At 38.9% G+C, this 25349-nt stretch overlaps 1 protein-coding gene across 3 annotated transcripts in view; it reads left to right on the top strand.

The window, feature by feature from the left end:
- Nucleotides 1-25349, top strand: part of LOC135166696 (uncharacterized) — a 54122-nt gene that overhangs the window by 12565 nt on the left and 16208 nt on the right. Inside the window, exons 1-2 of one of the 3 annotated variants that reach the window (XM_064129224.1) lie at nucleotides 28-564; nucleotides 17443-17564. The gene's annotated coding sequence lies outside the window, so the exon portion shown is untranslated. Of the gene's footprint in view, nucleotides 1-27; nucleotides 565-14413; nucleotides 14438-17442; nucleotides 17565-25349 lie in introns of those variants that run through there. The other 2 variants (XM_064129227.1, XM_064129226.1) reach the window with 2 other exon arrangements.

Raw genomic sequence — 25349 nt, forward strand, 5'->3', positions numbered from 1 at the left:
GGGTTGACTTGTGGCCCGAGTGATACCGAGTTCTCAGTCGAGTCGAGAATCCGCTGGCTCACGGGACCTGTCCCTCAACCCAAATATCGTCCCGCGAAAATCCCCTCGTTATGTCACTCTCGATTCTCACTCGTTTCTAACACCCGTTAATTTCATCAACAAATCGGGATGAGAGCGTCAATCAGAATTAATACATTGTTGTCAATACTTTTTACAATCGCGCGATATTGCATTTCATGAGGACACAGTTGTCGATGTTTCCAGCGATAACTCGTGAACGGGAGTTTTAGAAATTTATTTTGTTATCATTTCTTTTATTTACTTATTCGACCTTCAATGATCGATGATGATTCTGAGTGATGATGGGACGAGATGAAGTCATCAATATTATATGCGAATACTGAAACGCGGACACGAGTTGTCAGTATTTCTGAGTGTCTCCTGTTGTTGTTGGTTGTGTTGGCCACATGAGCTCGACTGATTGAATGATTATTCCGCCATCGGCGACAATCAATTGAAAATTCGGCGACATGCTGATTAGTGGCAACGTTAATTATAAACTGGGTAAGTGATAAATATTTTAGAATTCTTTTTGCTGAAGACTTTTTACGGATTTCTTTTTATTGCGGTACCGGCACATGATTGCATTTATTTTTAATTACGACGAACGATGATTTGATGAGGAAGTTTTTTTTAATCTGAAGAATAGATGCGATAGAGGTTGGAGGGATGAAAAAATTTTCACACCATTTACGTTTTTGGGTTTTATGATGATCGGTGATATTTTAATGACATTGAGACGACTCGAAGTCATTGAGGAAATTGGGAATCGTAAGAGCTGGAAATTTTAATAGTTTTCAAGACCGTGTGCACTTGAGGATTGGAATTTCAATACATTTTCGTGGGAGGACATTGACTTGAATTTATGGAATGATTGATGACGATGCTGAGCGATGACAGGGTGGGATGAAGGCATGAATAGTTTATGCACATGCGGGAACCGGGACACCAGGAGTTTTGAGTATTGCTGAGTGTTTACTGTTGTTGTTGGTTGAGTTGGTGACTAGATGAGCTTGAGCAATTGAATAATTATGCAGTCACTGGAGACAATTCATTGACAATTGAACGAAATGCTGATTAGTTGGAATGTTAATTGTAGTCAGATTTAGATATTCCGAGAATTTTTTTTTCTAATAATGTTGTGGGGGAATAATCGATGAATGACTGCATCTGTTTTCAATCAACGAGAATCATCGCTTTAGTGGGAGGATTTTTGAATTTGCATTGGAATTTTCGGTGATCTGAATTTCAGAATCAATTTCAAATGGAATATTCATGACAATTGGATTTTTTAAGATCGATGGTCATTAATTAATTAATTAATATGTCAGGACCACCTAGAAACCTAAATTTTCCTGAAACCTGAAATTTCAATTATTGTCGGTGCTATATACCTGGAACTTGAAATTTCATTGGATTTTCTCAGGCTGAGGTTAATTCATGGAATGATTGATGACTGAGCGATGACCTGACGGGATGAAGCCATGAATATTTTGTGGGAGTGCTAAAACGAGGACACGAATTTCGGGTATTTCTGAGTGTCTTCTGTTGTTGTGCGCTGTGTTGGCCACATGAGTTTGATCAATTAAATGATTATTCAGCCGTCAGAGAATATCAATTGAACAGTGAACGACAAGCTCATTATCGATGATGTTAATGACAGCCTGAGTAACTTTAGAACATTGGAATATTTTCGATAATATTGTTACGGATATAAAAACGCTGAATGATTTTATTTCTTTTTAATTAATGAAGGGAAATACCGCAGCTGAAGAATTTTTTCACTTTTTGAGCAAAAGATAAATTTGAATTTATTTTAGAGAACATACACTTCGTCAAATAATTAATGACGATTTCGAGTGCTGAAGGGGCCAGACGATGTTACAATTAGTAATTAAAAATTCACTGTACGATGATATGAAATAATTAATTCATCGTCAACGCAAAATTGACATTTAAATTATTAATTATTTTGAAATTTTGATGGGTATAGTAACACAGTCATAAATATACATCGCAAAACGTTTTAATATTGAAGAGTTCTAACGTTGGCAACAGTGCATTACAATTTCCAAAAGCTCACCGAATTTCCCCAAAATTTCTATCACCTTCTAAAATTATTTCAATTTTTATTTCTCCGCTTTTTCATTTTCTCCTCAAAAATTCACCACATGATTGTAATTTTAATAATGCCTCAGTATGTTAGCCTGGACACGCGGTGAATCATCCACAGGGGAATTTTTACCGACCTCTCGACGTAAATGGCCCATCACTTTAGAATATTAATTACACCCTCCCCCGGCATAATTTTCCCTCAATTCTCTATAACAATGAAAATCACTAAAAAATTATATTTCCATCCCACCAAATTTTCCGCACGGCCCCCACTCCTGTACCAGTTAAAAAATTATTTTTCCACCCTAAGTATATCTCCGGTTATAGACCCCCGATCTCTGAATGTTTACCATCATCCACATGCTCCTGCTGGCCACGTACTGGGGTAATAAACCCAGATGATGGATCGGCCTCGGCCAGTTGTGGCGATTTAACTCAAAATCCATTTCAAGGAATTGGTCCATTTATGGCATATTAACAGTATCCAAGTTGAAATTACGTGTGACATCTCAGTTTAATTTATATATCCAATGGGTTACTCGTCGTGAATACTCCATTTTAGAAATACACGACCCACTAAATATCTCCCGAGCGTACGTTTACGAGTGCCAACACTCGGAGCATTGGAGCTGTTCCAACTCTTCTCCACTGCAAAACGAAACGTCGTCATTTGTGCGGTTTCTCTCCTACCATTTTTTTTTTCTTTATTATTATTCTTATTATTTATTTTACCCCGCCGGTTATGTATTTCTTCAGCGCCAGTGTACACATTTCTGATGCACGAAGTATTAAACAATGAGAGAAAAAAATTTATTTCACCGCGACACGTGCGTAAGTCTTGTTTCTCCGTATTTTCGGAAAATTCGAGGGAGAAAAAAAAATGTTTCAGTCGTAGATTAGGAATTTTATTAGCAGTGAAATGCTGGAGGTGGTGGAAACGGTGAAATACAGCTTCGCCGTCACAACGAGGTATCACGAGTTATTTTGTTGTGTCACGAATGTGTCAAGGAAACCACCGAGGGATGAAGCGCGTCTCGTGAAAGAGGAGGGGCTGTTAGGGGAGGCGGGTGGGGAGGGTGACGAGGGCAAACGCCATGGTACATCCCTAAATAATTTTCATGCCGGACTGAGAGGGGAGTAAAGGGCCGAGGGTATTTGGGTATATCGTGTGCCCAGAGGAGATTCACCAGTTAATTTAGTTGCCTCTGTGTTTCCTCAGGGCATCGTTGTTTCGTGTCGTTGATGGCCTGAGAAACCCTTGCGGGCCATTTTCTCGTGTTGTGAAAAAAGACCATACTGGCATTGTTGAGAAACGAAATGTTTATCCCAGGGTGTTTGTTGGTTCATTCGGGCCCGAAACTTCTTCACACGTTTTATTTTATCTTATGGGCTTTTTTGGGATTCGTGAAGGGCTCGGAGCCATGTCAAGAGCGGGGGTGAGAGGGTAATGAGGTCGTTGGGATTGGTGAGAGGGGAGTTTGATGGAGGTTTTCGAGATTTCTGGACGGCTTTTTGAAGGGAGGTAGTTGGGGGCCGCAGTGGGAGACAAGAGTGAATATTATATTGAGGGAAAAATCGGAATTGGAATTCGAGGATTGATTCTGAGTAGAAATGATGTGGAGATGAATAAAAGAGTTTGTTTTAATTGATGAAGATCGTCTGCAGACGGAACCAACATTTTTGGGAGGTTTTGATGGAGATATTTGGGGTGAAATGAGGGTAAAAAATTCGAGAGTTGAGCAAGTCAAGGAGTTTATGGCGATGAGAATTTGTCATAGAAAATTCAGCCAAATTTCTTATCAATTTATCAGTGCATCCGGTACAGATTTGCAATCCACTGAGATTTGAATCCAATTCATCAAGAAATTTTCACTTCATTTGTACACACCATCTCATTCTTTGTCTGAACAAATAAGTTAAAGAGTTACAGCACTAGACGCTTTTTTTTCGTAATTTCACAGCAGAAATTCCCCGACTTTTTCTTCCATGTACTCTGCATTACTTTAACGAGTAAATTTATTCGTAAATTTACATTTTAACGTTTAAAGTTTTTCAAGGGTTCGATAAAATCAGAGACGCCGGGCAACATTGTTCCGAAACCAGAGTTGTTTAGTAAAAAAAAAAGAAAGAGGTCCTTTCACACTCTGAATGTTGTAGCCATTGGGTAAAAGGGGACGAGAGGATGGACCGTGGGAGACGCTCAGCTGTGCTCAACACACCTGAGGCATTAACATTTTATGGATATATCTTATCGAGAGTTCATACACGCGGTTTAAGGAGAAATCTCTAACCGCCTCTCTCGCCGGCGAGCCACAACTCCCCCCGGACACACCTCCCACCAGCGCAATCCCGCAGTCTAGACGTCAAAAAGGTAGAAATGATAGGAAAAAAAAAAGGAATTTAGTTTGCGAGATCAACGTTTTCCTCTCGATATTGTTGGAATTGTTCCGAGTCCAAGTGAAGTATCGATCCTCAGAAAAGCGCGTGCTCCGCGGTTAGGCGGCCGTGCGCACACTTGTGCTACGATCTACAATATGAAATTATTATTTTTTCTCTCTCTCTCAATCTACTGGAGAAACGACTGACGTCGAAGGCTTTTCATCAGTCATTCGTGGAAATTGTCTGAAATGAATCAGAAGTTCTCGGAGAAAATGGAATTTCTGGCTTCATTGACAGTCAAACTAGAAAACAAACTTCTGGGAAAAGTTGCGGCAAGAAATGCGCTGAAAATATTCCGGGAATTACGTTTAATTAATGAACTTTGGGTAATCATTGAGAAAATAGGTTGGGGAGAATATTTTACTCACTGTTATGGTCATTTATAATTATTTAATTGTACGGAGAATGCACAACGTGAACGTTAATTTAATTCAACGAGTTTTACCGTCAAAGTTCTCAGGACTATTTTGAAGGACTGCAGTACATGAGCATTCGCGAAGTTATATTGACGCTCGATTTTAATTCGAGTTTGGAAGGCAGCGTAGAAGCTTCATCGGATATTTACGGAAAAACCGACTTTTCGAGCTTTGAATAGTTGCGGAATCGCCGTCGCTATTAAAATCAGTGCGCGAACGGTTTCTTGAGGGACAGTTGCCGCGCGACGTTGCCGGTGCTAGTGCGCACGATTCATATTCCGTGTGGTGTAGAATATCAAACTGGCAACGCTGCGCGGAGAAATGTACGCGCGACGGCGCTCGGTGCAGACGCGCGACCAGTTGAGGGTTCATTTCGTGTTCATCTGTGAGAAGGAATGAGCAGTTTTCATGAGTTATTCAGCGCAATTATTCCTGATGAATCAGTGGGTCCTGGAGAAAATGACATTTCTGACTTCATTGACAGTCAAAACTTGGGAATAAACTTCGGCGAAAGATCGCGTCGAGAAATCCGCAGAAAACAGTCGAAGAATTACGTTTAATTAATCACCTTTGGGTAATCATTGGGGAAACAGTTTCTGGGGAAACATTTCGCTCACTGTTATGGTCGTTTATAATGATTTAATTGTACGGGGGGCCATGCACAAAGTGGAGATTAATGCGATTCTACGAGTCTCAACTTTGAAGTTCTTACGGCTATTTCGAAGGAATGCAGCACTTGAACATTTGCGAAGTTATATTGACGCTCGATCTTAATTGTGATTCGGATGCCTACATAAAACTCGCATAATTCTTGCACATAATTCACCAATTAAATAAAAACTAATGTAGACGAAATTTCACAATTTGAAATTATTTTTTTAACTTCTGGAACACCTAAATTAAATAAATTCGACGCATGGCAACAGGTGAAAGAGAATTTTTCTCAGGTACTCATGGAAGTGATTTGAAATAAATAGAAAGTGCACGAAAAAAATATTGCTGGCTGGAATTGGATAAATTAACGCGGAATAATAATCGGGAAAATACTGTCGGGGAAATATTTCATTGGCTGTGACAGTGTGATTTGGGAGGTACAGTAGAATCTGGCATAATTCATGCGAAACTGCGCGTAAGTAATATTGAATTTGAGTAATCAGCCATTGAGGAAGCGTCACCGCAACCGAATTTCGGCCCCCGGATATAACTCATGAAAGGTAATTTTCTCTAACTTATTGGAGGCTTACGGGAGAAACCTGGGGGTATAACTTATGACAGGATTTACTGGATCTCCTGTTCATAGAGACGGCTGCTCCCACCGCAATGGGATCTCAATTGAATGTCAAGCCTTTTTGAAGTGAGTGAAAAACTGTAGCTTTTGTCATCCTAATGATTCCTAGATTAGAAATCGAAGTCTTGAGCGATTGGATTCCCTCGGCCTTTGCGATCACTCGCATCGATAATACGATGAACCCTAAAATGAAGTGAAGATAATCCTGCGAATATTGAATGCGTAAACAAATTATAAAATTTTATTAGATGATTTTGAGTTGAAGTGAAAGGTTCGCTCTTCAGCTGCGCATGTTGTGAGTCATTTTGTGGAGCGAAGAATCCTTGTGAGCACGAAATTCCGCTCAGACTGAGTCGTGCGCAGTGACTTCATTTGTTGAAGGATGAAAAGATTAATGGGATGAAGAAAAATACCACAATTTTTTGTTGAAATCCTATCCTCCGGATAATTACAGCTTTTCAGTTGATGAAGACGAGTTCTGAGGATTCACTGAGGTTGAAAATTATGGAATTAGAGTTTTTATAAATAACAGCATGCTCCTAATTTCGTCTAGTGGAAAATTAATCTTCAGGAAAAACTTGATAGCACGTAAGCAATTTCCCGCTGCAAACAAAATGAAAATTATATCTGCTTCGACAAAATAGGATCGATTGTTTATTTATACACATTGGGGATTCCTCAATCGACATTGGGAGTTACTCTGGAAATCGTATAATCATCACCAGAAGTCATTGAAAACGTATTGTCAGCATTCGATGGATGAGAAAATAACAGCAATTTGGTGATGTGCTGCAGCATAAAATTGAGTTCAAGGAAAAGCTCAGATCTTCAACTACAAATGTGACAAAGGGATTTCGTAGAGCGAAAGATTCTTGGGAGCACTGGTGTCCGCTCAGACGATTTCATGTTGAGACTTCAATTGTTAGAGGATAAAACGATTAATGGAGTACGGAAAAATACCGCAAAGTCTCGTTCAAATACTGTTCCTCGGATAATTAACATCTTTCCTTTCGTGGAGACAAGTTGTGAAGAGTCATTGGCCCTCAGAAATATTAATCAATTGTTCGTAAATAAAGTGGCCTGCTCTATCAACATCGCTCAATTAATGACAGGCAATTCTCGCAGCGGAACAATTTATTTCTAGAATGAATAATTATCTAATGAACCCAGTAACCCTCGAGTTGCATTAAATAGTGGAAAAAGTAACTAAAGTGGTTGGTACGGTGAAACTCTGGTTAAACTGTTTCACGGGCTACAAACGCGCAACTGCAAGTTTCCGGACTACAAAGGCTCTTGTCACGAATCTCTGGCTACACAAAGATAGGATGTCGTGCTTAACTTGGAGCACGTTCTAAATGCCGAATTGAGACCAAACTCCAGACCGTACGATAAGCTCCTTACAAAGTTTATATTGTACATCTAACCAATCAAAAATACAGAGTAAAAGCATTGATTTAGTGTTCAGAAAATACATCATCAGAGTTCAAGCATCAAATTTACGAGACAATGGAGTACTTCGGGGGAGGGTGGAGAGGGTTTCAGTCTCATTAGAGATACTGAACAGACAATTTTGAAAGGGGGTGGAATCAAATCATGAGATGCAGTTTCTATTGATTCGATACTCAGCAGAAAGTACTGGGAACATTTGAAAACCGTGAATATTCCCAACGGAAACGATACAAGCCGACCCATTTCGCTCCGCTGGATACTGAGATATCAAAGAGGAGACCTCTCTCTCTCCCTCCGAGTGAAATTATTTATTTTGTGAGTCCGGAACCAATTCCCGCCGGGTAATTCAAACAGTATTAACAGTTTTCGAGTTATATTGATAGAGATTTTCCGATTTTCTCTCGTCAATACTTGGAATTGTTCCGGGAAAAATATTTGATGTGTGAATTTTATGAGAAGAATTGTAGGAATGTATTAAGGTATACGTTTAGGGTTATATGTAGTTAATTTGCTTTTCTCATTTCTAAATTTTTTACGGTCAATTTTGGATGTTAAAACAATCAAAAAGATCTGGAGGAAAGTCAACGAAAAAATTCTACGGAAAATCATGGGATTTTTGTAGACCATTTCCGCATTTTTGTCCGGATTTTTAATGTTAATATTTTGTCACAAAAACACCCGATAAATTGTCGTCTCATTTTTACGTCATGTCTCCCCCAAAAATTAGTGAAATTACGAGGTGGTCACCCTGTAATTCCCCGCCCTCAAAAATTGAATGAATAACCCGTCGTATACACGTTCATATAATATTCACATAAAACTATACCAACAATATTATCGACTGGTCCTTGCCACTGTTGCATTAACATAATCCATGAGCCTAAGGGAGTACGTGGAGCGAGATATTCAAGTCACGTCGGGAGTTTCTTGGATAGGGCGGAAGAAGGATCGCTCGGATTTCTCACGCGACGCTGCTATTTACGCTATACCTACCCATTTTAGCAATCCCTCTCGTCCCACCAGCCCTCCCCTTGCTCACCCTTCTCCCGGCTTCCATTGCATCGTCTCAGCCACTCGGTGACTCCATAGATATACTATTACCACCTGAATGCTTGCATATAAGTATGTAAGAGATTCTTTTTCACGTAACGTATAGAAAAGCCAACTGAATAGGTAATTGTTGCAGGATGCGGAGTCTAATCTAAAATTCACTCACTCCGGCCTGAAATGTTGTTAACAATAAAATGTATGGAACAGCATTTTAAAAGCTCCTCTAAATAAGAATAAGGGAGTATTTAATTTGCGGTTACTCATGCATTCCAGCAATTTAAGGATGTCGGGAAAAGTACTTGTAAATCCCAAAAGGGGAAATTAAAAATATCTCTGGGTTTTTTTAACCTGGTGGAGATGCTGTGGGTCGTTGCAATAATATATTTCGAGCTTTTTTCGCAAATCAGAATTTATCCTGTTTTCTCGGCATTTCCCGGGGGTCTGACATGAAAGGGTTTCATGAACCTTCAGAGTTGATTTAAAGGGGGAATTAAATATTGTGAATTTTATCTAAAAAATTACGGTTCTCGTTATTCATTCTGGTGGAATAATCGGCCAAAAGACAGAAAAAAAATTATAACTAGTTTTCCCAGAAGTCATTGTTTGACATCTATTTTTGTATCAGGTGTTTAATCAATTTTATTGTCAAGAAATCATATGATATTTTTAATTTAATTTAACAGTATTGAGATCAGTACTCTGATCACTGCTCCGATTATTTTTTATGGTACGTTTCCACCAGGAGGTGCCCCATTACGGTTCCTCAGTTATCAAATTCAATGACTTTTAACCTTCGCTGACATTGCAGTCGAAGTTAAAAAAATGGTCGAACCACTTAATTCGCCTCATTTCAAAAACCAGATTCACAATATTCAATCTCATTCTTTTATCATCGTCACATCAACATTAAAACTCATTAAAACCTCCCCCACCCCACTGCATGATTTACTTCAAAATACTCTCCGTCATCTTCCCCCAACCAAATGTCAATCCCAAATTCAAATATTTTGAATCGCAATGCGTTGGCAAAATTTATGATATTTAATTCCAATGTAAAATTCAAATTGAGATTGAATAGTCCATCGATCATCCCCCACGGGCAAATAACCATTACAGATATGTCGACTGATAATTACATTGAATTACGATTACCAGTGGAACGAAACGTTTCAAAATGCGTTAGCATTTTCAACTCGTCCCAACGGACAACAATTATTCCCCAGTGTAATTATCTATGCTAAACGTTTTAGCATTTCGTTATTCCAACAACCATCACAACTCCCCTTTCCGCTCCCTCCCCAATCCCTCCTACACCTATTTGTATCGATAATGACTGAGATGTGACAAATCTCTCTGAATTTTGACACTCGTAAAATCAGTTTTCAAAATATTCTCGAATAATTTTAAATAATTCTCGTCCACTTTCATCGAAAAACCGATTAAGAAAACTTTTTGAATGCCATTCATTTTGCATGAGCACCTCCCCTGAATATTTTTTCACCTCAACTACCCCCTTTTCCACCTCCCATCGCCCTCCCCCAGCGACCCCATTTAGTACACTATATCCAGCCTTTTCTGGTCTATTTGTTCATCGAATTGAAATGCAAAAAAACAGTCACTCAAATGCTCGAGTGTTTATTGTACATCTCCGTTTTGTTGTTCATCGGTATTCCAATCAAAGCAATCGTCCCCAGTTAAAATAGTATTGAACAGGTGGCAGTGCATGTCAATGTACATGAATTGCAATCATCGATACAGTTATTAAATTCTTTTCGTCAATACTGGGGTATTCATTAACCCCCTCGCCCCTTGTGCCATTGCCGGTGGTATTGTGAGGACAAACAACGACGAAATGATTGTGGTAAAAAAAAAAGGGGGTGAGTGGGGGTGGAATGGAGGGATAAAGTGAGAGTGTTCTTTTCTTTTAATTGGAAAAATCAACCGTCGACAAGTGAAAACGACGCCTTCAAGGCCCTTTTCATTGACTGATCGAAATCTCTAACCGAGGCGCATTCGATATGGCACCTCTTCTTTTGGTGAATCCCCTACCCCCCCCTACCCCCTCGCCCCTGCCGTTTTCCCACCGACCTCTCGGCTCTTTCTCTGGTTATATTGGTTGGGAAACTACAGATATAGTGACTGAGCAACAGCATTCAGTCGACTCTCGACTCAATCACGTTTCGAAGATTACCAGAGAGAAGGAAAAAAAATGAATTGAAGTGGAGGTGAGGTTGGAAGGAGAGAAAAGGAAAATACGATACAACATTCTTCCTGGTTGATTTAGCTGAGTAGATTTAATCAAAATCTCAAATTGATTCTACACTTGCCGTGAATGATCCACTGATTAAATTCACCAGTGAAATTGTCCGCCATCTCTTGGAGTGCTGACTTCATGGAGTCAAAGGGGTTGGATAGTCTGATTTTAATGTGCGAAGGAAATAAAACTCGAAAATGAAAGTTCCCCGACGTTCGTTGGAAGCGTTATACGATTGAAAAAATCGTTTGGGAAATTCTCAAATTTATTCGATATCTGATGGAGGGAAAAATAATATCGACATTGTTCAGATACAGTTAATTAATTCCAGAGTGAATTACAGCAAGTGATGGGAAAATTGATAATTGACTCGCACTAAAACGCAATTCCAGGCTTCAGAATTCATTTGAACCACAGAAAATCTCCCCCCCCCTCCCCGGCCATCGTACGCCGATAGTAGAGTAATATCTTTTATTTTTTGCTGTGCAGAATTCCTTTCTCGCAATATGATCGATCAAGTGTTCGTATTCCTTTTGGAGTAGATGTGGAATTGATGAGGGGATTCCTGTCAAAAGTTTTTCGCACCGAATATATAGTTCAATAGCCTGAACCATACTCAATAGGTTCTTTTCTTTCGACTCAATTCACATCATACATATGCCATATGTACTTTTTGCAAATAAAGGTAGGAATGGAGTCCCTTCCCTGGAGATGGCTTCAGAAAAAGAACGAATAATTCACCTAGAAAATTTTATACTTTGTTTCCAGTTCATCGAGGCAACAGTCACGTAGGCATTCATAAGTTTTTTTTGAATTTTTTGTATTAGGTATTGGTTCGACTGAAATTTTAAAAAATGTTACCATTGAGAATTCAGAATTGTGAAGGCAAAATTAATGAATGAAATTCATTGAACCGTTTATCACAATTCAATTTACAGTTTTACGTTTTAATTCAAAATTTTGTACTTTCAGTTTTCTGAAAATCAATTATTCGAATAATCCTCAGAAAATTAATTAAAGATTAATTAAAATAGAATACTCTGAAGAATGGGGCTGTAAATATCCCGGCAATTAATTATTCTGCAAATGAATCGCTGAGTTCATTAATTACAGAAAATTAAATAAAAAATCCTAGAGATTTATCTCGAACTATTCACAATTTCCCTGAAATACTCTCCCAAAATAAAAAATCCCCAACTCCCTCCCCTGAACCGCCCTCCTCAACCCAAAAATTCAAACCCCCTCAACCCCTGCACCCCCTTGCGCCACCCCATCCCCTCTCCAAAATACCTCCATCAAAAATCATGTCACCGAAAAATATCAAACTCCACCCAGACAAAAAAATCAAACCCCACTGAAAATTCCCAAAAACCCCCCATTCACCCCAACAATTCACTATTCCATTCGCACACCTAAACACCCCTCACCCACCGTATGACAGAAGTTCATTAGCGATTACACTAGGTTTCCCAGTATCGTAAGTACCCATTCGACCATCACATATAATACCAGTCCCCATATTATATCGTCCAGCAATTCATCGAGTACGTGACCACTTGTTCACGCAGTACAATAACATTCGACTATCACTGATGCCGTTATACAAGTGTACAACCCCCTTCACCCCCTCTCTGTGCTGCAGGTGCTACGCTATGCAACATCGGTGCAGACAATGCCTTTAATGAAACTCGATCGTGTGAAAGCACACACGATAGTTGAACCTGGCCTCCAGTTTACCTGCACACGGGGGAAAGGCGGTGGGTGGGGCAAGGGGGTGGAAGGGGGAGAGAGAGCGAGAGCTTTTCGGCGAATATCGTGTGTGGATGTGACAGAGTTCACCCCCTTCCCCTTCATTCCAGGGACTGCAGTACAGCATAGAGAGAGTAGTTGAATTTGCCTATGCATTCGTCCACCCTCACACTCCCCCCCCCTGCCTCCTACCACCCCTAGTCGCCCATCCAATGCATCTGAAAAGTATAGGTGGACTATTGAAATCAGTGAATAGTCAATTGTGAATTGGATTTTGGATAGGAAGACTAACGCATTGGGTACGAAACGCACTGCTAACCGGTTGGAGTAACTCCTCGTTTGTTGACAATGGCCTTGTTAGGGTACACCCTCACTAATTGCAATGCTTTGATGGAAATCTCCGCGAAAATTGCATCTGCCTAAGCCGATTACGCTGAATCTGCTTGTGACAGTATAACGTCTTCTCTCTCTTCTTCGGAGGTCGCATTCACTATCCGTGGGGGCTACAACTCATGCGTGCATTTTCGTAACTATATCGAGGTATATCGAACATGTAGAGAGGAGTAGTTAACACCCGATATGGAGGCTGATGCGATTACAACTACTCGCGAGTTGTGGAAATAATGTTGTTGAGAGGGTTTGGGGGGGATTGCGCTGGGTGAGGGTTTTTGGAATTTTGGGAGGGTAAATTCTGGATTTTTTTTAGGTTTCGGATTGACAAAGTTCGGGGAGGAATTTTTTGAGAGGGTGTCAGTATGTGAGGGGGGTGCAGGGGAGAGGGTATAATTTATTGTGGAAATGACAGTGTGAATCCTCTGATTTGTTTGGTATCTGTACATAATGTTTATTTACACTGGCGATTTTATAGGAAATTCATAACTTATATTTCTTTAAGTATTGACAAATAATTTTTATGTACTTATCATCTGATGATCCATTGGTAAATTTTTTCACTGTATATGGAGGAGTACAGGGAGACCTCCTTAGACTGGTCAACAATTTGTTTATTTGAATTGGGAAATTCGAACAGTACCACAGGATTATTTATAATTACAACCCGGTGTAATGAGGCTTCTATATGATAATGATTTGTTCTAATACGATTGACACTAACAATAGATTCTCTGGGTCAATTACATTGCTTGTACCAAGTGTGTGGAGATTGGCTATAGTATAATTCAAAGTAATTAGCACCTTTTATCTTATGGTGAGCATTCCGCTATTTTAAAATGATTTCGATAATCTGTTTAGGGAATGGAGAATTCGTCGAATAAATCGTCTACGGCTTTCGCCGCTAGCCTGTCAGCAGCTTCATTTCCCTCAATCCCCCAGTGTGAAGGGACCGACAGGAACTTTATCTCGGTTTCATTTTTTCTTAGATTCCAATATTTTTCGTTTATTTTGGTAATGAACGGGTTGCGTTTCACAGTCTATTTGAGGGAATTGAGGGGTTGTAAAGCGCTGAGACAGTCTGACATGATGGAATATTTCCTTTCTGGATTATCGCTGATTATATTCATCGCTAAACGCAATGCAAAACTTCCTGCATTATAGTTGAACGTGGTGGGGAAGTACAAAAATATACCACAAACATCCGAAAAAATGGCAGAATTCTACGTGAGTATTAAAATAAAATCAAATAACAGACGTGAAACGCTGAAAAAAGGGATAAGACAGGAAGAATTGCGGAAATAGTTCCATTAGAAATACCCTAAAACTCCCTCAGAAGCTATGCAAAAAAAAATCCCTCCGACTCCCAAGAAGTCGTCGACAATCTCCCCAAGTTGGTCCCTCAATTTCCCCCACGGAATCTAAAAAATTCCTGATAAATCCCGTGGATATCCCCTGAGCAGCAACAGTATCCCCCCAAATCGTCCAAATTAATCACGTTGAAATTCCTGATAACTATGACTTTATTATCCAAAAGCAAGCGATTTAAATCTGCCGAATCCGAGACATTTACAGAATGAGAGAGAGAAAAAAAAAGCCAGCGTTTATTCTTGAAAGATCAAAGAGTCGCTGGGCGAGAGATTGATATCGTTTAGAGACGCCCTATGTGAAGGAAGCCGTGCGAGCGACGCCCGAGACAACAGCCGACAAACGATAAATAAAGTGGCTTTGGGTATGGCACGAACGGGGCGGACGTGCAGACTCCCGTGGATACATCTCTCTCGACTCTTTCATTTTATCACCTACTCACAACTCCGGAGTAGTCATTCTTAACGATTATTCGCAAAATTATTTTCAATTTACAACTAGTCAACGAGCCATATGGTGATGGTAAGCGGTACGTGCGAAGCCCACGAAGGGCATTTTTCCAATCAATTGGAAATTGATTTGAGGAGACCTCAGGTGTAACCGTACAAGAGGTATCTTCGATGGGAGAATCCCAATAGTGAGGAAATTTGTTCTTCAACATTTTCAAGAATTCTATGGTTTTATCTTACACAGTTTGAAAGTCATCTTTGACATTGTTGGTGTACCTACACGGAGGAAGTTATGGAAATGATTTTGAAAATCGATTCTGGAAATTTTATGATTTTATGCCGGCATTTTGTTGATATTAAAATACAGGAGAAAAAAATAATTCTGGAAATCATCAAATGATCTCCGGGTTAGAATTTAGAGCAGGATTGTTATTGACACAATTATATTTTAGCAAATGGATATTAAATAAACTAAAACCCCCGGTGTTTTTGTTGTTGATAAAATTCCAAAATCTTCTTGTAAATTTTCTAATTGATTTCCTAATTATCGAACCACCTGAGAGCATTAGAATTTTTACGTAGTAATTCCATGTCATTTAGGGGAAAAACCACTCAATAATTTCACCTCAGGCCAAACAGCTCTAATGAAGAATCACCTAATGAGCCGAAATACCAGTACCCACCATATTTATTCTCAAATATCCTCTCCAAATATCCGTGGAAAATTCACCCCTCCTCGGAAATTCCCAAAATTCATCAAATATTTGAACAATACCTCTCCGAAACAATTTAATTGAATAATCTAATGAGGTCACGTGTACAGGCTTTTGTGCTTGGGTTGTTATCTCCCCGGTTAAATCAGGTTGTAGTGCAATCGCGTCAATCCTTATGAAGACCCAAGCCTCCCGATACCGTGTCCCATACTGATACTAAAATGGATATATGATGTGAATTGAATTATTGGTCGTGGAATTTGCCGATATGCCACCATGTCGATGGCACGATAGAGCCAAAACCCTTAGCTATTATCGCTGAAGTGAAAGCCCATACTCCCTAACCCACTACCATCAATTTTTACATAATGTAAATGACATTGTTACATGCCGCATACATTGAACTGAAAATTTCACTTCACTCTGTGAAGAAATATCGGATAAATATAAAACACAGAGACGTGTTCTGCAGGCGAATGAGGAGAATTCAATGGATAGGAAGAGTTGAGAATACATCATTGGCATCAAAGCAATGGTCCAATGTATATGCATGATCCTCAGGGTCAGATGAATACCCGAGAATTACCATAAATACACTGCGAGGAATAGACTAACTGGTTTCACACTTTATGGATCGTCTTGCCGATATTTCTCATGAACTAGTGGAAAATTACTCTTCGAATTTCGGTTTTTTGTTTATTTAGGTGTGTAATTTAATGCAGTATTTTTATTGGGGTGAATATGGCGTGAAATTAGAGAAACTTTTCACCGAGAAATTTTTGGATCTGCATTTATTTAAATTTTATTTGGATTTATATTTCTATTTTTATAGCATAAATTTAAAGTATCAATTGATTTTCTATGAAATATTCATTTTCGCGATTTTTTAATTACTGTCATTCGAGATAATTCAAAAATTGTTTAACATATAGATCGTTGGAAATTGGTAATTTAAATCCCCGACCGAATTCGCTTGAATTATTCTTCATAAATTGATAGAATTCATGAAAATGTTCACTGATGCTTGAATTTTAAATTAATAAAAAAATTTCGATCATTTGCTGCTGAATATTAAAATTCAGCTCGATTTTTTCACAATTCACTTTTAATTTCAATAAATGTTTAGTAACATTCGGTGTGTTATGATTTTTCCGGGGTTAATTCAATTAACTAACTCTTCCGAAACAACTACTCAATTTTCCACTGGATTTCAATTTTCCAGTCATCTAAAACCCGGGTAACGAGTGCGTTCCGTATCGAGGGTAAAAATACAAAAGAGTCTACATTCATGAGGCAAATGCCATCCACCCACCAATTACCCAACTATATGAATTTCGTCGACTGAAGAAAGGCACGAGAAACATTTAAAAAGTTGAATATTCATCGCCCCAATGAATTCGTTATGTCTGAAGAAAAGCAAAATATGAATTCAAATTAATTCTGAGTCCAACGGTTTAAAAAAATTTAATTTTTTTCCACCAAACGGCGCCTAATACTCAATAAAAACCGCCTACTTTTTCCAATCAAAATTTGATCACCAAAAATTCGACAAAGATCCAAAATTAATTAAAACCTTTCCAGTCACTTTCCTAATCACCGAACGAACTTCGGTTCCCTAATTCCTCCCGAATATTTATTTCCGCGAACGAATGAACCAAAATCTCGACAATTCTGACGTTTCTCCTCTCATGAATGATTACAGAGCCATCAACTGTAAACTCAGTCGACGACGGAGGTGTGATAACAAAGGCTACAACCCATTAATGGAGATAGTCGTGGATTTTCAGGCGGAAAATATTATTCCGAAACATTGATTTCAATAAGGTGAGTGTAGTGATAAATAACCATGTCCCACCCACATCCTCCCACTGTCTGTATGAATGTTGCAACGCGGTGTAGATCAATAATCCCAAGAAAAATCCAGTGAGAAACCCATACATACATGAATACACGTACATACAACGATCCCTTACGCCGCCCTTCTGTCTTGCACATTTTTTTTCCCTCCATTTCTTCTGTCCCGTTTTTTGTCGTTATTTTTTTTTGCGAATTCGAGGTCCTCCTTCAAGTGAATAAGGACAGGAGTGAGTGAGCATGCGCCCTGTACTCCCATAATTTATAGTACTCTGGTTTTGATGTATCGTGCATTTAGGGGGTACAAGTTTAAAATATTAAAATAGCAGGCAGTGCGACGGGCGATAGAACCTGGGGTAACTGCCGCGTCGGGAACATTTATCACGGTACGAGTCAGAGATACGCGTGTATGGACAAAGGCAGAGAGATGGCTTTCAATACTGGTATGAGGTTATACATAACTGTGGAATAATAATCCACACAAATGTGTGCTGCATGAGGGGGTGATTATCATTTCTGGCTTTTGAGGGAAATCTCTGTCAATGGATTTGAATATTTTTATCGTCAGGGAGGGAGGCAGGGCCTTTGTGACTGTTGCAAATGAAAATTCGGGTCATCGAAATTAATATTTTGTCTTGAAATAGTGGTTCAATGGATTATAGTGTTTTTCAGGCGGGAAAGTCCTGAGTGTTTGATTTAAACTTCTCCACTGAATTTACTTACTGGGATTTGTTGTCATCGAGCTTTTAACATTTTCTTAATGATAATAAACATAAAATGGGATTAAAAGTTTCTTACCACGTTTTCCTGAAGGTTTTTTTTTATTTATTTATGGAGATGGAACGAATAGTGTAGGTCATTTAAACTGGTTAATGAGTAATTTGTTTATTCTGCATTATTACATTATTCTCTTCATCTTTATTGGGATAAAAAGTTCCAATTCCTATTTATTCAAGAGGACCGTTGGAATAACTAATGCAGGAAATAATTTGGAGATAACAATTGAACACTTGACGTGATGATTTTGTAGAATAAAGTAGATCTTTGTAAAAAATTAATTACTCGGGTAATTACTGATTCTGGCTGTGGAATATATGTCAGTGAACTTAGAATTATTTTATCGTTATGAGGTGAAGTCACTAAATAAATACCGGTATTTATGATCGTGCCGTATCAGCATTCGGTGAAATGAAACGGAATTTTTTTATCTTAAAATAATGTTTGAATGACTCCTCGGGGATTTTGAACGATAATGATGTTTAAGTTACAATAATAATTCGACGTTTTGGGGATCTAACATCGTCAGAAAACATTATCCCGATTATAATTCCTAAATATTCAGGGAACTCGAAAAAATATCGCGCGATTCTTCTGAATTCCGATCCATTGAAAATCAAATTATGGGAGATACTCAATTGTTACTGTCAACTTAAAATTCAAGCTTGCGTGGAAAGTTGAATTCAAATCCATGGTAACTAGAATTTATATGACGTTGTGATTGCCATTTCAAGAGTTCTAACGGCGGATATATTTTTTTATTACTTACGGAATACCAATTCACACAAATGCATAAATGGGCCTCGAACATTTTTATTTTCCGGATGTGAAATAACTCCATAAATGGCGGTATTTGTGACCGTTGCGTATGACCATACAGTAAAATGCACCAGAATTTTTAATTCTAAAAGAGTATTTTGAATATTTCCCCCAGGATTTTCACAAATAATTATTTTCAAACGGCAAATTCGATTGCTTTAGACAACAAAGGAAACCCACCAAAAAGTATTTTTACAGTAAGGTCTGGAAATTATAAAATCAATAATTAAATTATTATAAATTAAATTGTACATAGCATTAAGATACCGGATGTCCTTCGAAATTGAATTCACCCCACGACCAAATAAAAATTCAGATGACGTTGTAACCGAGTCTCTCTCGCCCATAACTACATAATAATAACCCGTACAAACATGAACATGAACGTTGAACATTTTTATCGTCATGAGGTGGAATAACTTGATAAATACCTGCATTTATGACTGTTACATATGATCATCCACCGAAACGAACTGGAATATTTTTTATCGCGAGCCAATATTTGAACGTTTTATCGGAATTTTCTCTATCACGTTAAAATTCCAAATTCGATGATTTTCTATAAATTTTTTCCTCTCCAACGGTCGACTGATAATCCGAACAAACGGGGGATCGATTATCAGCTCTATTTTTTAAATCGTACTGTGGATTCAGAGGTCAATGATCGTTTCACCTCGCGATCGTGATCGCATCGGGTTCAATGGTAAAATTATCGATAGAGATAGGGTGGCATTTCATTTACCGAGAAAATCCTCTGGAAAACATGTGTTGTAGGCTTCTACCCGATATTTTTCCCCTCGGAGCAGGTACATAATATAAGCGTGTCGAGGGTGATGAGCATACTGCCTGAAAACATCGTGCCTGTACCATGTGGGGTCACATATGGCGCGTGGCTTCGCATTGTCAGAGGGCGTGACTTATTTCAACTGACTTTATGACTTGGTGTATTGAACATGCTGAGGAAACTGAAATGACATGTGCGCAAGGTGTCCTGGTACACGCCTTATCCTTAATGGCTATTGTGCATGACCTTAACTTGATTACGGGGTGTGGGGGTGACATTCAGGGTCAGACGTTGGGTATCTGCTGGGTTATTTGCGATCACAACGGTCGGACACATGGGTATGGCCTGTGACAGGAGACGTTGAAGGTACAATTATTGTTTTATTGATTTATGGGAAAGTTCAATGGCGCAGTTAGATTGCCTGTTCAAGATTAATTTCAATAAGTTCGTTGTGTATCGTTGATGCAGAAATTAAAGAGCAGAGTCGAAGAAATTGTGAGTGTGAACTCGATTGACAGGGGAAAAATGTAATGGGGAGGAATTCGCAATTTTTAGGGGAATTATTTCGGTAAAATCACTATAAATCCTTGAACTTCAAGCAAAAATTGAAAACTCCGTCAAGTTGGAAAATTTTAATCTCGCTCCCTCTGAAACCCCATGAATTTCGTCAGCTTCTCCTTAAACCTCGAATTTCCATAACCATGTTTCCCCCAAATCCGATTCAATGTCTCTCTCCCCAAGAACGACTTCCACAATTTCCATGAAATTTCAAAAAATTCTACCACTTCACAGTAACGCTCCGTGAATTTTTTCCCTCCCCCACAGACTGAAATTTGTTATGAATATTCTAATTTACGTCACGAGAAAAGAGGTGCAAAGTGGCCCCCCGGGGGAAAATTCCACTGTCACTAGAAATTTTCCGAGCCCTTTGTAAATTTCCCCGAAATACCCCAAAATCTACCTCAACAACCCTCAATATTTCCCACCCCCTCAACCATAATTCCTTCAAGTCCTATTCCATAATTTTTCTATAAAAAATCTCTCCTGAACCTGTCACCCATTCACCGCAATTTTTCATCTCCACCATCGCGAATCACGAGAACCGAATTTGTCGGATTATGTGGGTAGTCCCCTGTAGTCGATATTTGTCAGTATTTTGGATAAAGGTAAAATGGTATGTTGCGAATTATGTCGGCTGCAGGCGACGTGCGGCCCATGTCTGCAATTGACAGCAGCCATGTGGTCACATCCTGCAATGACGCGTGTGGGATCGCGTCGACTCTCATCCCTCTACCCCTACCCTCCCACCCTTCTCACCGCCCCTTACTCCCTATTTGGGTCCTGCTCGTCGATCTCTCTCCTCCCCCGCACACACAAGAACTGCTCACAGTTTAAAATACATCGAGAATCCCCTCGATATCATAAATGCCCCCATGAATACGTGATAAATATTTTGCGAGTTTACCAACTGTTATTCCCTGGAATTCACCCTTAACTTGGTGTTTGGAATAATGCGGATAACTATGGATACGAAATCCCGAGCTCCTCACCCCGCAAAATTTTGCACTCACTCACCCCGCGCCCCCTAGAAACACTCAACCGTCGGATTCAAAGTTTCATCGAATACCAACGAGTTATGCCAACTCAAAACGCACAAATAATCTCGTTTAGACCAATAGTATAGCTCAACGGATTTCATACAGCTTAATTGGATTATTTCCCCCGAGATAATACCAATTGTTATCATTGCCAATTCCCCTCACCCCTCTCCAGCGCTGCTGTACTCTACAGCTTCCCCCCCCCCCCGGCGCCCCATTTTGGCAAACTATTTCAATACTCTCGACCCAGTGTTTCAAACCCATGTACTCCAGATATGAGTTTTTTTTTCATTTTTGTATCAGCATTTTATCCCAGTGATGTTTCATTTTATGTACATCGCATTATCATCAGGAGGTTGTTCCCTTGAATTTCGACCATTTCAATGAGGAATAAATATAACAAGTAGACGATTGTATTTTTTTATGGGTGAGGGTAGTTGTTGTTGGTCGTAAATTGACAATTTCTGGATGGGGGTTGGCTTCTGGGGGTTTTTCAACTTCAATTGTATTTTAAGTAGAAAATATGTGGCTTTGTGCGGACAGACAATTTTGGGAAAAATTATTCGTTCGGTTGGCAAACGTATATTTTCAGAAATTTTGATTCATGTCAATTGGGATATTTCGCAAGTGTAAAATGTAATGTGTAAGATGCGATTTTTGTACATAAAAAAAAATGAAAATACTTGTTTACCGAATGAAGGGGTAATTTTGACCAGAACTTTCTGAGCTAATTCATAAAGCACTCATTCGAATGAAAAACTAAAAAAAATGTTAATGTACCGGGAGATTCAGTCTATTGTCCTCCTCCCCACACCGAATCCAATTACATTCTCCAGCATTTCGTGGAATAAATTTAAATTCACATAGCCCCCTAAAAAATTACATAAAATTGTACAGTCGTTTCCCAACAATTTGACATCAACAATAACTGATATAAATTGTGCGTGCAACCTGCGTTGTGCATCAGACATTGGGGCGAGGGGGATGGGGGTGAGTAGTAGAAGTGGGGGGAGGTTAGGGGTGAATGTTAAAAAAGATGGAATAAAACGGAGGAGGAAAAATATATGGAGAACAAAAAAAGGGCATTCTCCCTCTCCTGGGGGAAATCACGTGCCACCCGGTTTTACGAGCACTTCACCCTCTGCTGTTCTGATCCCCCATTCCCATACTTCTGACCCCGCGGGAGAGACTTTCCCTATCTCAGTGAGTATTCCTGGATAGAGAAACTGAGCGGAATAGTTGGACTGGTGGAGGGAATGGGGAGTGTGGCTGCAGTCACTGAATGCTTGCTTTTGGCTCTTACCCCCTTTATCATTATACTACCACTCCAAACAGAGGCGTGTAATACCCCACCAAACCACTCAAATGTTTTCCTCCTTCACTGACAGCTAGTGTTTGTTGTCTTGAGCCTATATTTGGTGGGAACATTATCCACTCGATCTTTTGGGAAATCTGTTGTTACATTGTTATGGGGAGATTGGAATTTCGTGTACAGTTCAGCTGTTATTTTCAGGGGGCGGTGGAGGGGGAGGGAGGGGAGGGTGATAGGTGCGATACTGTGAAGAGAGAAAACTTCAATACATAATTATTAGTTAGGAAAATTTATTATTTGGAAACGGTTATCAGGAGTAGGGCGCATTGATATTTAGTATTTCCACTTTTACCGAAAATTTCGATAGACGAGTGTTATCATTAAGGCACTGGAGCAAAATTCCTTGAACTCATTTGAAATTTCAATTGAAGCATGAATATTCACTGCGGATTACCTTGAGGTTAATTAATTGAGAATTCAAAAATATATTACCCTGAATTTGATGGTATTTACGTGATAATTGAATTGAAATTAAGATTTTGAATTAGTTTTGTGACAAAATTAAGACATGATGAATCATTTTTTTTATTTTCTCCAGCTGTCGATAATTGCGAGGTGTATTAAAAGCTCATGATTTTTGAGTCTTGTCTTTTTGTGACAAATGACGTGAGTCGTGTGAAAGAATCAATTTTTTTATAGAATTTTAGTGCGAAATTTTTGATGGATTTTTTTGACTTTGAGGGAAAATTGGTGAAAAAGTTCAATATTGTTACAAACACCGGAAATTTCGAAACTAAAATTTTGAACAGCAATCGACCAAAGCATTCATGTCTACACCTTTGAAAATCTGGTCACATATCGACTGCATGGAACAACAGATACCGGCCAACTATTCGTGCCATTGGACATCTGTATATGCACATTGGGAAAGGCACCGGTTGTACCGGACAGGGATCGTGCCAACCTAGTGCTTTGGAATATCGATTGAATTTTCTCTCTCGCATAGTGTTCGGAATGTCATGTGGTGTGATTCGTTTCACGCAAGCGCAATTTGTCTAACACTTTTACGCTTGTGGACACGCAGGTACATATTTACTGGTACATGGGAGGTGAAACGGGACATTTATGTGGGGCAGGGAAACTACGAGTCTGCAAACTGTTTTTGGTTTAAGGAGAGGGGTATGCTAAAGTTGGACAGCATCGATAGATTGGTTTCGTCGGAAGGAGAATTTTCTTTTTTTTATAAATATAAATCCTATGGGCTATTGGTGACGATGGGGGTAGGAAGGAGGATTAAGTCTGAGGGATTATTTCGCTGGAATGAGTAGCATTCTCATAGAGAAAAATATATAATTAAGTTAACCAACGCAAATTGGATATATTTTTTAAAATCAATTATCCCTGAGGATTTAATGTTTGATTACAAATCATTAGAAGACATTTTCAAAATTCTAATTAATACAGTGTTTAATCATGAAGGGAAATTGATGAAATGATTAACTAACGTGCATTTTCGATAATTAATTTATGAAGAATGATTTTTTTTAATGAAATGCTGCTGTGATGAATTACGAACATTGAACAATCGAAAAAAAAATTTCATTTGGAAATATCCGTACCCAGGCTCCTCTCTCAGGAAGTCCCATTCACAACTGAAATATTAGTTCGTGAAATCCTCCCCAGAACTGGGAAAAAAATGTAATAATTCAACAAAATAATCCTCTCGTTTCAATCGGGACTACTGTGCCCTGAAATAAGAAACTCGACTTTTTGGATATGGAGATTTTTCCTCGAATCCAAGGATTTTTTATCTGGGTTATAATTCAGTGACTGACAGACATATCGCGTGCGTAACATCGAAGAGTGGTAAGTTATGTACTAAAGCCACGCTCCCATGAACTCTTGGGTTCACAACGTTCATCAATTATAAACATCAAAGTGGTGAAAGTGCGATAAAATTTTCAAATTTTCCAAATCCCTTCGAAGAAGTCAATACTTCGGAATATTCTAATTAAAAATTTCCCATTGACGTTTCCAGTAAAGGGATTTTCTTCTTAAAAAAGCTGGAACGATTCTGGAATTAAAAAAAATTTGACCGCTAGGGTCCATTGCACTTGAACTTTTTTCAAAATTATGATCTTCTCATTAAATCCAACTGAAGCTCTTTTTTTAGTTATCATTATGGTATATTTAACATTTCTCGCAGGTAAATGGTCAATTTCATTGGAACTGGCTATCGCAGCTCTCCACTCCCTTCTATTTTTGATTGCTCATCTCGAAATTCAGAAAATTCTGGCGGAAATACTCCGGTTTCAGCGTTCGCTCTTAAAAACTGCTGAGTATAATTCAATAGAGGAGTGGTAAAACGAGATGAGTCGATTCCACTTTGACATCAGTTCTTTGGGAGGTATGTTGGAATTCACGAGATAGCGAAAATTTTTATGGAGACCTTTTTCATAGCCTTC

This window comes from Diachasmimorpha longicaudata, chromosome 10 (genome assembly GCF_034640455.1).
Source record: "Diachasmimorpha longicaudata isolate KC_UGA_2023 chromosome 10, iyDiaLong2, whole genome shotgun sequence".
In the NCBI taxonomy this organism is placed as follows: domain Eukaryota; kingdom Metazoa; phylum Arthropoda; class Insecta; order Hymenoptera; family Braconidae; genus Diachasmimorpha; species Diachasmimorpha longicaudata.